At 48.5% G+C, this 15,285-nt stretch overlaps 1 protein-coding gene across 5 annotated transcripts in view; it reads left to right on the top strand.

Moving 5' to 3' along the window:
- cacna2d2a (calcium channel, voltage-dependent, alpha 2/delta subunit 2a) overlaps positions 1 to 15,285 on the top strand; it is a 1,072,053-nt gene that overhangs the window by 275,189 nt on the left and 781,579 nt on the right. The gene's annotated exons all lie outside the window — the stretch shown is intronic.

The raw sequence follows: 15,285 nt of genomic DNA, 5'->3' as shown, positions 1-15,285 counted from the left end.
CCTGGACTGCCTGACCGTACTATATAAGGAAAGGGGATTGAAGGTGCCTGTACTGACTGACAGTATTGTATGAGGAAAGCGTTTTGGAAGCAACTGGACTGAGTGACCGTACTGTATAAGGAAAGGAGATTGAAGGTACCTGGACTGACTTACTGTACTGTATAAGGAATGGGGGTTGGAGGCAACTGGACTGAGTGACCGTACTGTATAAGAAAAGGGGGCTGGTGGTACCTGGACTGACTGACTGTACTGTATAAGGAAAGGGGGTTGGACCTACCTGTACTGATTGACTGTACTGCATAAGGAAAGGGGATTGAGGGTCCTCGATTGACTGACCGTACTGTATAAGGAAAGGGGATTGAAGGTACCTGGACTGACTGACAATACTGTATAACGAAAGGGAGCTGTGGGTAGCTGGACTGACTGACCGTACTGTATAAGGATAGGGAGTTGGACATACCTGGACTGCCTGGCAGTACTGTATATGGAAAGGGGGTTGGATGTACCTGGACTGACTGACAATACTGTATAAGGAAATGGGGTTGGTCGTACCTGGAATGACTGACTGTACTGTATAAGGAAAGGGGGTTGGAGGCAGCTGGACTGACTGACAGCACCGTATAAGGAAAGGGGATTGAAGGTACCGGGACTTACTGACCGTACTGTATATGGAAAGGGGGCAGGAGGTTCCTGGACTGACTGACCGTACTGTATAAGGAAAGGGGATTGAAGGTACCTGGACTGACTGAGTGTACTGTATAAGGAAAGGGGGTTGGACCTACCTGGACTGACTGACCGTACTGTATAAGGAAAGGGGATTGAAGGTACCTGGACTGACTGACTGTACTGTATAAGGAAAGAGAGTTGGAGGGAGCTGGACTGACTGACCGTACTGTAGAAGGAAGGGGGGTTGGATGTACCTGGACTGACTGACCGTACCATATAAGGAAAATGGATTGAAGGTTCCTGGACTGACCGACCATACTGTATAAGGAAAAGGGATTGGAGGCAGCTGGACTGAATGACCTTACTGTATTAGGAAAGGGGGCTGGAGGTACGTGGACTGACTGACTGTACTATATAATGATAGGTGGTTGGAGGCAGCTGGACTGAGTGACCATAATGTATAAAGAAATGAGGATGGAGGTACCTGGACTGACTGACTGTACTGTGTAAGGAAAGGGGGTTGGACACACCTGAACTGACTGACTGTACTGTATAATGAAACGAGATTGGAGCCAGCTGGACTGACTAACCGTACTGTATAAGGAAAGGGGATTGGACGTACCTGGACTGACTGACTGTATTGTGTACGGAAAGGGGGTTGGAGGCAGCTGGACTGAGTGACCGTACTGTATAAGGAAAGGGGGTTGGATGTACCTGGACTGACTGACTGTACTGTATAAGGAAAGGGGGTTGGGGACAGCTGGACTGACTGACAGCACTGTATAAGGAAAGGGGGTTGGACGTACCTGGACTGACTGATCGTACTGTATAAGGAAAGGGGATTGAAAGTTCCTGTATTGACTGACCGTACTGTATAATGAAAGGGGGTTGGATGTACCTGGACTGACTGACAGTAATGTATAAGGAAAGGGGATTGGACGTACCTGGACTGACTGACTGTACTGTGCAAGGAAAGGGGGTTGGACGTACCTGGACTGACTGACTGTACTGTGCAAGGAAAGGGGGTTGGACGTACCTGGACTGACTGACTGTACTGCATAAGGAATGGGGGTTGGAGGCAGCTGGACTGAGTGACCGTACAGTATAAGGAAATGGGGTTGGACGTACCTGGACTGTCTGATTGTACTGTGTAAGGAAAGGGGTTTGGACGTAACTGGACTGACTGACGATACTGTAGAAGGAAAGGAGGTCGGATATACCTGAACTGCATGACTGTACTGTATAAGGAAAGGGGGTTGGACTTACCTGGACTGACTGACTGTACTGTATAAGGAAAGGAGGTTGGACGTACCTGGAGTGACTGACCTTACTGTATAAGGAAAGGGGGTTGGAGGCAGCTGGACTGAGTGACCGTACTGTATCAGGAAATGGGGTTGGACGTATCTGGACTGACTGAGTACTGTATAAGAAAAGGAGGTTGGACGTACCTGGAGTGACTGACCTTACTGTATAAGGAAAGGCTGTTGGACGTACCTGGACTGACTAACAGTACTGTGTAAGGAAAGGGGATTCGTCGTACCTGGACTGAATGACCGTACTGTATAAGGAAAGGGGCTTGAAGGTAGCTGGACTGACTGACTGTATTGTACAAGTAAAGGGGTTGGAGGCAGCTGGACTGTCTGACCGCATTGTATAAGGAAAGGGTGCTGGAGATATCTCGATTGACTGACTGTAGTGTATACGGAAAGGGGGTTGGACATACCTGGAGTGACTGACTGTACTGTATAAGGAATGGGAGTTGTAGGCAACTGGCTGTATTGCATAAGGATAGAAGTTTGGACTTACCTAGACTAACTGACTGTACTATATAAGGAAAGGGGATTGAAGGTACCTGGACTGACTGACTGTACCGTTTAAGGAAAGGGGATTGGACCTACCTGGACTGACTGACTGTACTGTATAAGGAAAGGGGGTTGGACCTACCTGCAATGACTGACTGTACTGTATAGGGAAAGGGGTTGGGCCTTACTGGACTGACTGACTGACTAATCCCGTTTCCTTATACAGTAAAAGGGGGTTGGAGGTACCTGGACTGACTGGCCGTACTGTATAAGGAAAGGGGGCTGGAGGTGGTTGGGGTGACTGACCGTACTGTATATGGAAAGGGGGCTGGAAGTACCTGGACTGTCTGACAGTACTGTATAAGGAAAGGGGTTGGACCTACCCGGACTGACTGACCGTAATGTATAAGGAAAGGGGGTTAGAGGCACCTGCACTGCCTGACCGTACTGTATAAGGAAAGGGGATTGAAGGTACCTGGAGTGACTGACTGTAGTGTATAAGGAAAGGTGGTTGGAGGCAGCTGGACTGAGTGACCGTACTGTATAAGGAAACGGGGTTGGACGTTCCAGGACTGACTGATTGTACTGTAGAAGGAAATGGGGTTGGACGTACCTGGACTAACTGACCGTACTGTGTAAGGAAAGAGGGTTGAACATACATGGACTGCCTAACCGTACTATATAAGGAAGGGGGATTGAAGGTGCCTGGACTGACTGACTGTACTGTGTAAGGAAACAGGATTGGAGGCAGCTGGACTGACTGACCGTACTGGAGAAAGAAAGGGGTTTGGACGAAATTGGACTGACTGACCGTACTCTAGAAGAATAGGGCGTTGGACATACCTGGACTGCCTGACCATACTATATAAGGAAAGGGGATTGAAGGTGCCTGTACTGACTGACAGTATGGTATGAGGAAAGCGTTTTGGAAGCAACTGGACTGAGTGACCGTACTGTATAAGGAAAGGGGGCTGGTGGTACCTGGACTGACTGAATTAACTGTATAAGGAAAGGGGGTTGGACGTACCTGGACTGACTGACCGTACCGTATAAGGAAAGGAGATTGAAGGTACCTGGACTGACTTACTGTACTGTATAAGGAAAGGGGGTTGGATCTGCCTGTACTGATTGACTGTTCTGCATAAGGAAAGGGGATTGAGGGTCCTGGATTGACTGACCGTACTGTATAAGGAAAGGGGATTGAAGATACCTGGACTGACTGACCGTACTGGATAAGGATAGGGAGTTGGACATACCTGGACTGACTGGCAGTACTGTACATGGAAAGGGGGTTGGATGTACCTGGACTGCCTGACTGTAATGTACAAGAAAAGAAAAGGGGGTTGGACGTACCTGGACTGACTGATAATACTGTATAAGGAAAGGGGGTTGTCGTACCTGGAATGACTGACTGTACTATATAAGGAATGGGGGTTGGAGGCAGCTGGACTGACTGACAGCACTGTATAAGGAAAGGTAGTTGGAGGCTGCTGGACTGACTGACTTAACTGTATAAGGAAAGGGGATTGAAGGTACCAGCACTTACTGACCGTACTGTATAGGGAAAGGGGGCAGGAGGTTCCTGGACTGACTGACCGTACTGTATAAGGGAAGGGGGTTGGACCTACCTGGACTGACTGACCGTACTGTATAAGGAAAGGGGATTGAAGGTACCTGGACTGACTGACTGTACTGTATAAGGAAAGAGGGTTGGAGGGAGCTGGACTGACTGACTGTACTGTAGAAGGAAGGGGGGTTGGACGTACCTGGACTGACCGACCGTGCCATATAAGGAAAATGGACTGAAGGTTCCTGGACTGACCGACCATCCTGTATAAGGAAACGGGATTGGAGGCAGCTGGACTGAATGACCTTACTGTATTAGGATAGAGGGCTGGAGGTACCTGGACTGACTGACTGTACTGTATAAGGAATGGGGGTTGGAGGCAGCTGGACTGAGTGACCATAATGTATAAGGAAATGAGGATGGAGGTACCTGGACTGACTGACTGTACTGTTTATGGAAAGGGGGTTGGCGCACCTGGACTGACTGACTGTACTGTATAATGAAACGAGATTGGAGGCAGCTGGACTGACTGACAGCACTGTATAAGATAAGGGTGCTGGAGGTAACTGGACTGACTGACTGTACTGTATAAGGAAAGGGGGTTGGACGTACCTGGACTGACTGACCATACTGTATAAGGAAAAGGGGTTGCACGTACCTGGAATGACTGACTGTACTGTATAAGGAAAGGGGGTTGGAGGCAACTGGACTGAGTGACTGTACTGTATAAAGAAGCGGGATTAGAGGCAGCTGGACTGACTGACTGTACTGTGGAAGGAAACGTGGTTGGACGTACCTGGACTGACTGACTGTACTGTATAAGGAAAGGGGGTTGGAGGCAGCTGGACTGAGTGACCATAATGTATAAGGAAGTGGGGATAGAGGTACCTGGACTGACTGACAGTACTGTAAAAGGAAAGGGCGTTGGACCTGCAGATTGTACTGTATGAGGAAATGGGGTTGGAGGCAGCTGGACTGACTGACAATACTGTATAAGGAAATGGGGTTGGATGTATCTGGACAGATTGACTACTGTATAAGGAAAGGGGGTTGGACGTACCTGAACTGACTGACAATACTGTATAAGGAAAGGGGGTTGGTCGTACTTGGAATGACTGACTACTGTATAAGGAAAGGGGCTTGGAGGCAGCTGGACTAACTGACCGTACTGTATAAGGAAAGGGGATTGAAAGTTCCTGTATTGACTGACCGTACTGTATAATGGAAGGGGGTTGGGTGTACCTGGACTGACTGACAGTACTGTATAAGGAAAGGGGATTGGACGTACCTGGACTGACTGACTGTACTGTGCAAGGAAAGGGGATTGGACGTACCTGGACTGAGAGACCGTACTGTATAAGGAAAGGGGGTTGGATGTACCTGGACTGACTGACTGTACTGCATAAGGAATGGGGGTTGGAGGCAACTGGACTGAGTGACCGTACTGTATAAGGAAAGGGGGCTGGTGGTACCTGGACTGACTGACTTAACTGTATAAGGAAAGGGGGTTGGACGTACCTGGACTGACTGACCGTACCGTATAAGGAAAGGAGATTGAAGGTACCTGGACTGACTTACGGTACTGTATATGGAAAGGGGGTTGGACCTACCTGGAGTGACTGACTGTACTGTATAAGGAAAGGGGGTTGAGGCAGTCAGTCAGTCCACGTACCTTCAATCCCCTTTCCTTATACAATACAGTCATGCAGTTCAGGTACGTCCAACCCCATTTCCTTATACAGTACGGTTAGTCAGTCCGGCTACCTCCCGCCCCCTTTCCATATACAGTACAGTCAGTCTGTCCAGGTAAATCCAACCTTCTTTCCTTATATAGTACGGCCAGTCAGTCCAGTTGCCTCTGTATAAGGAAAAGTGGTTGGACATACCTGGACTGACTGACTGTACTGTATAAAGAAGCGGGATTAGAGGCAGCTGGACTGACTGACTGTACTGTAGAAGGAAAGGGGGTTGGACATACCTGGACTGACTGACTGTACTGTATAAAGAAGCGGGATTAGAGGCAGCTGGACTGACTGACTGTACTGTAGAAGGAAAGGGGGTTGGATGTACCTGGACTGACTGACTGTACTGCATAAGGAGTGGGGGTTGGAGGCAACTGGACTGAGTGACCGTACTGTATAAGGAAAGGGGGTTGGATCTACCTGTACTGACTGACTGTACTGCATAAGGAATGGGGGTTGGAGGCAACTGGACTGAGTGACTGTACTGTATAAAGAAGCGGGATTAGAGGCAGCTGGACTGACTGACTGTACTGTGGAAGGAAACGTGGTTGGACGTACCTGGACTGTCTGACAGTACTGTATTAGGAAATGGTGTACGACGAACCTGGACTGCCTGACCATACTGTATCAGGAAATGGGATTGAAGGTACCTGGACTGACTGACTGTACTGTATAAGGAAAGGGGGTTGGAGGCAGCTGGACTGAGTGACCGTACAGTATAAGGAAATGGGGTTGGACGTATCTGTACTGATTGACTGTACTGCATAAGGAATGGGGATTGAGGGTCCTGGATTGACTGTTCGTACTGTATAAGGAAAGGGGATTGAAGGTACCTGGACTGACTGACAATACTGTATAACGAAAGGGAGCTCGGGGCAGCTGGACGGACTGACCGTACTGTATAAGGATAGGGAGTTGGACATACCTGGACTGACTGGCAGTACTGTATATGGAAAGGTGGTTGGATGTACCTGGACTGCCTGACTGTAATGTACAAGAAAAGGGGGTTGGACGTACCTGGACTGACTGACAATACTGTATAAGAAAAGGGGGTTGTCGTACCTGGAATGACTAACTGTACTGTATAAGGAATGGGGGATGGAGGCAGCTGGACTGACTGACAACACTGTATAAGGAAAGGTAGTTGGAGGCTGCCGGACTGACTGACTTAACTGTATAAGGAAAAGCGATTGAAGGTACCAGGACTTACTGACCGTACTGTATATGGAAAGGGGGCGGGAGGTTCCTTGACTGACTGACGTACTGTATAAGGAAAGAGGGTTGGAGGGAGCTGGACTGACTGACCGTACTGTAGAAGGAAGGGGGGTTGGACCTACCTGGACTGACTGACCGTACTGTATAAGGAAAGGGGATTGAAGGTACCTGGACTGACTGACCATACTGTATAAGGAAAGGGGGTTCGACGTACCTGGACTGACTGACTGTACTGCATAAGGAATGGGGGTTGAGGCAGTCAGTCAGTCCAGGTACATTCAATCCCCTTTCCTTATACAGTACGGTTAGTCAGTCCGGCTGCCTCTAATCCCGCTTCTTTATACAGTACAGTCAATCAGTTCAGGTACGTCCAACCACTTTTCCTTATACAGAGGCAACTGGACTGACTGGCCGTACTATATAAGGAAAGAAGGTTGGATTTACCTGGACAGACTGACTGTACTGTATATGGAAAGGGGGCGGGAGGTAGCCGGACTGACTAACCGTACTGTATAAGGAAATGGGGTTGGACGTAACTGGACTGACTGACAATAGTAGGTTGGACTTACCTTAACTGCATGACTGTACTGTATAAGGAAAGAGGGTTGGACGTACCTGGACTGACTAACAGTACTGTGCAAGGAAAGTAGATTCGTCGTACCTGGACTGAATGATCGTACTGTATAAGGAAAAGGGCTTGAAGGTAGCTGGACTGACTCACTGCATTGTACAAGGAAAGGGGGTTGGAGACAGCTGGACTGTCTGACCGCATTGTATAAGGAAAGGGGGCTGGAGGTATCTTGATTGACTGACTGTACTGTATACGGAAAGGGGGTTGTAGGCAAATGGACTGTCCGGCTGTACTGCGTAGGATAGAAGGTTGGACTTACCTGGACTGACTGACTGTACTATATAAGGAAAGGGGATTGAAGGTACCTGGACTGACTGACTGTACTGTATAACGAAAGGGGTCTGGGGGTAGCTGGACTGACTGACCGTACTGCATAAGGATAGGGAGTTGGGCATACCTGGACTGACTGACTGTACTGTATCAGGAAAAGGTGGTTGGACGTACCTGGACTGTCAGACCGTACTGTATATGTAATGGGGGTTAGATGTACCTGGACTGACTGACGATACTGTATAAGGAAAGGGGGTTGGACGTACCTGGACTGACTGACCATACTGTATAAGGAAAGGGGGTTCGACGTACCTGGAGTGACTGTACTGTATAAGGAATGGGGGTTGGAGGCATCTGGACTGAGTGACCGTACTGTATCAGGAAATGGGGTTGGACGTATCTGGACTGACTGAGTACTGTATAAGAAAAGGAGGTTGGACGTACCTGGAGTGACTGACCTTACTGTATAAGGAAAGGCTGTTGGACGTACCTGGACTGACTAACAGTACTGTGTAAGGAAAGGGGATTCGTCGTACCTGGACTGAATGACCGTACTGTATAAGGAAAGGGGCTTGAAGGTAGCTGGACTGACTGACTGTATTGTACAAGTAAAGGGGTTGGAGGCAGCTGGACTGTCTGACCGCATTGTATAAGGAAAGGGTGCTGGAGATATCTCGATTGACTGACTGTAGTGTATACGGAAAGGGGGTTGGACATACCTGGAGTGACTGACTGTACTGTATAAGGAATGGGAGTTGTAGGCAACTGGCTGTATTGCATAAGGATAGAAGTTTGGACTTACCTAGACTAACTGACTGTACTATATAAGGAAAGGGGATTGAAGGTACCTGGACTGACTGACTGTACCGTTTAAGGAAAGGGGATTGGACCTACCTGGACTGACTGACTGTACTGTATAAGGAAAGGGGGTTGGACCTACCTGCAATGACTGACTGTACTGTATAGGGAAAGGGGTTGGGCCTTACTGGACTGACTGACTGACTAATCCCGTTTCCTTATACAGTAAAAGGGGGTTGGAGGTACCTGGACTGACTGGCCGTACTGTATAAGGAAAGGGGGCTGGAGGTGGTTGGGGTGACTGACCGTACTGTATATGGAAAGGGGGCTGGAAGTACCTGGACTGTCTGACAGTACTGTATAAGGAAAGGGGTTGGACCTACCCGGACTGACTGACCGTAATGTATAAGGAAAGGGGGTTAGAGGCACCTGCACTGCCTGACCGTACTGTATAAGGAAAGGGGATTGAAGGTACCTGGAGTGACTGACTGTAGTGTATAAGGAAAGGTGGTTGGAGGCAGCTGGACTGAGTGACCGTACTGTATAAGGAAACGGGGTTGGACGTTCCAGGACTGACTGATTGTACTGTAGAAGGAAATGGGGTTGGACGTACCTGGACTAACTGACCGTACTGTGTAAGGAAAGAGGGTTGAACATACATGGACTGCCTAACCGTACTATATAAGGAAGGGGGATTGAAGGTGCCTGGACTGACTGACTGTACTGTGTAAGGAAACAGGATTGGAGGCAGCTGGACTGACTGACCGTACTGGAGAAAGAAAGGGGTTTGGACGAAATTGGACTGACTGACCGTACTCTAGAAGAATAGGGCGTTGGACATACCTGGACTGCCTGACCATACTATATAAGGAAAGGGGATTGAAGGTGCCTGTACTGACTGACAGTATGGTATGAGGAAAGCGTTTTGGAAGCAACTGGACTGAGTGACTGTACTGTATAAGGAAAGGGGGCTGGTGGTACCTGGACTGACTGAATTAACTGTATAAGGAAAGGGGGTTGGACGTACCTGGACTGACTGACCGTACTGTATAAGGAAAGGAGATTGAAGGTACCTGGACTGACTTACTGTACTGTATAAGGAAAGGGGGTTGGATCTGCCTGTACTGATTGACTGTTCTGCATAAGGAAAGGGGATTGAGGGTCCTGGATTGACTGACCGTACTGTATAAGGAAAGCGGATTGAAGATACCTGGACTGACTGACCGTACTGGATAAGGATAGGGAGTTGGACATACCTGGACTGACTGGCAGTACTGTACATGGAAAGGGGGTTGGATGTACCTGGACTGCCTGACTGTAATGTACAAGAAAAGAAAAGGGGGTTGGACGTACCTGGACTGACTGATAATACTGTATAAGGAAAGGGGGTTGTCGTACCTGGAATGACTGACTGTACTATATAAGGAATGGGGGTTGGAGGCAGCTGGACTGACTGACAGCACTGTATAAGGAAAGGTAGTTGGAGGCTGCTGGACTGACTGACTTAACTGTATAAGGAAAGGGGATTGAAGGTACCAGCACTTACTGACCGTACTGTATAGGGAAAGGGGGCAGGAGGTTCCTGGACTGACTGACCGTACTGTATAAGGGAAGGGGGTTGGACCTACCTGGACTGACTGACCGTACTGTATAAGGAAAGGGGATTGAAGGTACCTGGACTGACTGACTGTACTGTATAAGGAAAGAGGGTTGGAGGGAGCTGGACTGACTGACTGTACTGTAGAAGGAAGGGGGGTTGGACGTACCTGGACTGACCGACCGTGCCATATAAGGAAAATGGACTGAAGGTTCCTGGACTGACCGACCATCCTGTATAAGGAAACGGGATTGGAGGCAGCTGGACTGAATGACCTTACTGTATTAGGATAGAGGGCTGGAGGTACCTGGACTGACTGACTGTACTGTATAATGAAAGGGGGTTGGAGGCAGCTGGACTGAGTGACCATAATGTATAAGGAAATGAGGATGGAGGTACCTGGACTGACTGACTGTACTGTTTATGGAAAGGGGGTTGGCGCACCTGGACTGACTGACTGTACTGTATAATGAAACGAGATTGGAGGCAGCTGGACTGACTGACAGCACTGTATAAGATAAGGGTGCTGGAGGTAACTGGACTGACTGACTGTACTGTATAAGGAAAGGGGGTTGGACGTACCTGGACTGACTGACGATACTGTATAAGGAAAGGGGGTTGGACGTACCTGGACTGACTGACCATACTGTATAAGGAAAGGGGGTTCGACGTACCTGGAGTGACTGTACTGTATAAGGAATGGGGGTTGGAGGCATCTGGACTGAGTGACCATACTGTATCAGGAAATGGGGTTGGACGTATCTGGACTGACTGACTACTGTATAAGAAAAGGGGGTTGGACATACCTGGAGTGAGTGACCTTACTGTATAAGGAAAGAAGGTTGGACGTACATGGAGTGACTGATCATACTGTATAAGGAAAGGGGGTTGGACATACCTGGACTGACTGACCATACTGTATAAGGAAAGGCTGTTGGACGTACCTGGACTGACTAACAGTACTGTGCAAGGAAAGGGGATTCGTCGTACCTGGACTGAATGACCGTTCTGTATAAGGAAAAGGGCTTGAAGGTACCTGGACTGACTGACTGTATTGTACAAGGAAAGGGGGTTGGAGGCAGCTGGACTGTCTGACCGCATTGTATAAGGAAAGGGGGCTGGAGGTATCTCGATTGACTGACTGTACTGTATACGGAAAGGTGGTTGGACGTACCTGGAGTGACTGACTGTACTGTATACGGAATGGGGGTTGTAGGCAACTGGACTGACCGGCTGTACTACATAAGGATAGAGGGTTGGACTTACCTGGACTGACTGACTGTACTATATAAGGAAAGGGGATTGAAGGTACCTGGACTGACTGTACTGTATAAGGAAAGGGGCCTGGTGATGGCTGGGGTGATTGACTGTACTGTATAAGGAAAGGGCGTTGGACGTGCAGATTGTACTGTATAAGGAAAGGGGGTTGGAGGCAGCTTGACTAACTGACCATAGTGCATAAGCAATGTGGACTGGCAGTACCTGGACTGTCTGACTGTACTGTATAAGGAAATGGGGTTTGACGTATCTGGACAGACTGACTACTGTATAAGGAAAGGGGGTTGGACGTACTTGGACTGACTGACAATACTGTATAAGGAAAGGGGGTTGGTCGTACTTGGAATGACTGACTACTGTATAAGGAAGTGGGGTTGGAGGCAGCTGGACTAACTGACCGTACTGTATAAGGAAAGGGGGTTGGGAACAGCTGGACTGACTGACAGCACTGTCTAAGGAAAGGATGCTGGAGGTAACTGGACTGACTGACTGTACTGTATAATGAAATGAGATTGGAGGCAGCTGGGCTGACTGACAGTATAAGGAAACCGTACTGTATAAGGAAAGGGGATTGAAAGTTCCTTTATTGACTGACCGTACTGTATAATGAAAGGGGGTTGGATGTACCTGGACTGACTGACAGTACTGTATAAGGAAAGGGGGTTCGAGGCAGCTGGACTGAGTGATCGTACTGTACCCCCTTTTCATATACAGTAGTCAGCCAGTCCAGATACGTCCAACCCCATTTCCTTAAAGGGAGTTGGACTTACCTGGACTGACTGACCATACTGTATAAGGAAAGGTGGTTGGACTTACCTGGACTGACTGAAGGTACTGTATAAGGAAAGGGGATTGAAAGTCCCTGTATTGATTGACCGTACTGTATAAGGAAAGGGGATTGGACGTACCTGGACTGAGAGACCGTACTGTATAAGGAAAGGGGGTTCGAGGCAGCTGGACTGAGTGATCGTACTGTACCCCCTTTTCATATACAGTAGTCAGCCTGTCCAGATACGTCCAACCACATTTCCTTAAAGGGAGTTGGACATACCTGGACTGACTGACTGTACTGTGTAAGGAAATGGAGTTGGACGTATCTGGACTGACTGACCGTACTGTATATGGAAATTGGGTTGGACGTATCTGGACTGACTGACTACTGTATATGAAAAGGGGGTTGGACCTACCTGGAGTGACTGACCTTACTGTATAAGGAAAGGGGGTTGGACATACCTGGACTGACCGACTGTATTGTGTACGGAAAGGGGGTTGGAGGCAGCTGGAGTGAATGACCGTAGTGTATAAGGAAGTGGGGATAGAGGTACCTGGACTGACTGACAGTACTGTATTAGGAAATGGGGTACGACGAACCTGGACTGGCTGACCGTACTATATAAGGAAATGGGATTGAAGGTACCTGGACTGACTGACTGTACTGTATAAGGAAAGGCGGTTGGACGCACCTGGACTGACAGACCTTACAGTGTAAGATAAGGGGGTTGGACGTACCTGGACTGACTGACGATACTGTATAAGGAATAGGGGTTGGACGTACCTGGACTGAGAGACCGTATTGTATAAGGAAAGAAGGTTGGACTACCTGGACTGACTGACTGTACTGTATAAGAAAAGGGGGTTGGACGTACCTGGAGTGACTGACCTTACTGTCTAAGGAAAGGGGGTTGGACTTACATGGAATGCTGATCATACCGTATAAGGACAGGGGGTTGAACGTACCTGGACTGAATGACCGTACTGTATAAGGAAAAGGTCTTGAAGGTACCCGGACTGACTGACTGTATTGTACAACGAAAGGGGGTTGGACGTACCTGGACTGACTGACTGTACTGTATAAGGAAAGGGGGTTGGACCTTCCTGGACTGACTGACTATAAGGAAACAGGATTGGAGGCAGCTGGACTGACTGACCGTACTGTATAAGGAAAGTGGGTTCGACGTACCTGGTGTGACTGACTGTACTGTATAAGGAATGGGGGTTGTAGGCAACTGGACTGACCTGCTGTACTGTATAAGGATAGAGGGTTGGACTCACCTGGTCTGACTGACCGTACTATATAAGGAGAGGGGTTGAACGTACCTGAACTGCATGACTGTACTGTATAAGGAAAGAGTGTTGGACTTACCTGGACCGACTGAACATAATGTATAAGGAAAAGGGGTTGGAGGCAGCTGGACTAACTGACCATACTGTATAAGGAAAGGGGGTTGGACATACCTGGACTGACTGACTGTACTGTATAAGGAAAGGGGGGTTGGAGCTACCTGGACTGACTGACTGTACTATATAAGGAAACGGGATTGGAGGCAGCTGGACTGACTGACCGTACTGTAAAAGGAAAGGGGGTTGGAGGTACCTGGACTGACTGAGTGTACTGTATAAGGAAACGGGATTGGAGGCAGCTGGACTGACTGACCGTATTGTAAAAGGAAATGGGGTTGGAGGTACCTGGACTGACTGAGTGTACTGTATAAGGAAAGGGGGTTGGACCTTCCTGGACTGACTGACTATAAGGAAACAGGATTGGAGGCAGCTGGACTGACTGACCGTACTGTATAAGGAAAGTGGGTTCGACGTACCTGGAGTGACTGACTGTACTGTATAAGGAATGGGCGTTCTAGGCAACTGGACTGACCTGCCATACTGTATAAGGATAGAGGGTTGGACTTACCTGGACTGACTGACCATACTATATAAGGAAAGGCTGTTGGACGTACCTGGATTGACTGACCTTACTGTATAAGGAAAGGGGGTTGGACATACCTGGACTGACCGACTGTATTGTGTACGGAAAGGGGGTTGGAGGCAGCTGGAGTGAATGACCGTAGTGTATAAGGAAGTGGGGATAGAGGTACCTGGACTGACTGACAGTACTGTATTAGGAAATGGGGTACGACGAACCTGGACTGGCTGACCGTACTATATAAGGAAATGGGATTGAAGGTACCTGGACTGACTGACTGTACTGTATAAGGAAAGGCGGTTGGACGCACCTGGACTGACAGACCTTACAGTGTAAGATAAGGGGGTTGGACGTACCTGGACTGACTGACGATACTGTATAAGGAATAGGGGTTGGACGTACCTGGACTGAGAGACCGTATTGTATAAGGAAAGAAGGTTGGACTACCTGGACTGACTGACTGTACTGTATAAGGAAAGGGGGTTGGAGGCAACTGGACTGAGTGACTGTACTGTATAAAGAAGCGGGATTAGAGGCAGCTGGACTGACTGACTGTACTGTGGAAGGAAACGTGGTTGGACGTACCTGGACTGACTGACAATACTGTATAAGGAAATGGGGTTGGATGTATCTGGACAGATTGACTACTGTATAAGGAAAGGGGGTTGGACGTACCTGAACTGACTGACAATACTGTATAAGGAAAGGGGGCTGGTCGTACTTGGAATGACTGACTACTGTATAAGGAAAGGGGATTGAAAGTTCCTGTATTGACTGACCGTACTGTATAATGGAAGGGGGTTGGGTGTACCTGGACTGACTGACAGTACCGTATAAGGAAAGGGGATTGGACGTACCTGGACTGACTGACTGTACTGTGCAAGGAAAGGGGATTGGACGTACCTGGACTGAGAGACCGTACTGTATAAGGAAAGGGGGTTGGATGTACCTGGACTGATTGACTGTACTGCATAAGGAATGGGGGTTGGAGGCAACTGGACTGAGTGACCGTACTGTA

The sequence above is a fragment of the Mobula hypostoma genome, chromosome 15 (genome assembly GCF_963921235.1).
Source record: "Mobula hypostoma chromosome 15, sMobHyp1.1, whole genome shotgun sequence".
NCBI lineage: Eukaryota > Metazoa > Chordata > Chondrichthyes > Myliobatiformes > Myliobatidae > Mobula > Mobula hypostoma.
This window is presented reverse-complemented; position numbering and strand designations above follow the sequence as displayed.